The following is a 1,315-nucleotide window of genomic DNA, read 5'->3' as shown; positions in this document are numbered from 1 at the left end:
CGAGGAAGCAGAGGGAGGAGAAGCCACTCACACAAAAGCATTAGGTAAACAAGTTTCAACTGTACCGAAGATGTCCCTGGAGGAGGGAGAGGAGGGCTTTGTGGCCACACCCACAGAGAGCTGCAGATTTTCCTGGTCTCAGAGGCCCTGTTTGAACACCTGTTACTAGAAGCCTCCGCTGGCCTCCTCCCATCATGCCTCCAGCTCTGCTGTTTTCGTGCGTTCTCCTTTCTCCACACACCAAACTTCAATTCTACCCCCTCCTTTAATTCTACCCCCGCCACTGGATGGAACTCCCTTCCTCAATGACCTACCAATAGATGTCTTTGCGTGGTGGGAATCACTCTACTACCTGAGAGCATAAGAATCGTCACGTTTCTTAGTTTCTCTAAAGAAAATACAACCTGGCTCCGTCTTCAGCCACTCTTCCCAGTTCCTCCTTTGGGGTCATCAAAGAACTCTGGAGTTCTAAAGCTTCCAGGGTCCAGGCACATTGGGCAGAAGCCTCCCATCCATCACAGTAGCCATCCCATCTCCCTGCTCTGACCCAGGCCCTAGCTCCATCTGCAGGCTCCTCTGGTAGCCTCCATCGCTGCCCGGCCAGGCCCAGGCTCGCTCCCTCGGCGCCCGGGTCCTGGGACTCAGTGTGCACCCCCTGATAGCCATAGCCTCCTTCACTCGACTCACCCCCGGTGTATCACAGCTCGGGGTGCTGGATGGCGAGACACACACAGGTCTCTGCTACTCAAGACCTGCCAGTCTCTCTGCCATCGGAGCCAGGCCGTTTCCTTCTTCCCCTGGAAACCTACTTCCCATCCCTTCCTCTCTCCAGCTCCTCCTTACATGTCAAAATGAATGTTTCCATTCTAAAACATAAAAGAGAGGAACACTGGCCCCTTCCCCATCCAGGACAAAGGAATCCAGAACTTAGAACACAAAGGCCTGCTCACCTTTCCTATAAAGGAAGTTCCCTGCAACACCACTAACTCTGCGCAGGAATTATCAGCCCACGACCCTCTTACACCCTTCTCCCAACATCTCTGAGCTTTGTAAGGGGGACATATGTTCCATAAATAAATAGGGAGACTTCCAAAGGGAGGCAAAGAACCTGCTTAGCCAGGGTACCTGAGATCCAGTTTTGCAGATTTAATGTTACAGGAGAGTAACTTTCACAGTAAAACAGCACCTCGCAAGGTCAGTAAGCTCCTCTAGGTTTGGCAGGTGAGTCTGAGCACAAAGGGAATTCCCTGTCTCCTAGCAAGGACAAAGAAAGCCTCTTTGGGTGGGTCTTCCTCTGAAGACGGGAGGTCTTTGG

This window comes from Hipposideros armiger, unplaced genomic scaffold, assembly GCF_001890085.2.
Source record: "Hipposideros armiger isolate ML-2016 unplaced genomic scaffold, ASM189008v1 scaffold_257, whole genome shotgun sequence".
NCBI classification, from domain to species: Eukaryota; Metazoa; Chordata; class Mammalia; order Chiroptera; family Hipposideridae; genus Hipposideros; species Hipposideros armiger.
This window is presented reverse-complemented; position numbering follows the sequence as displayed.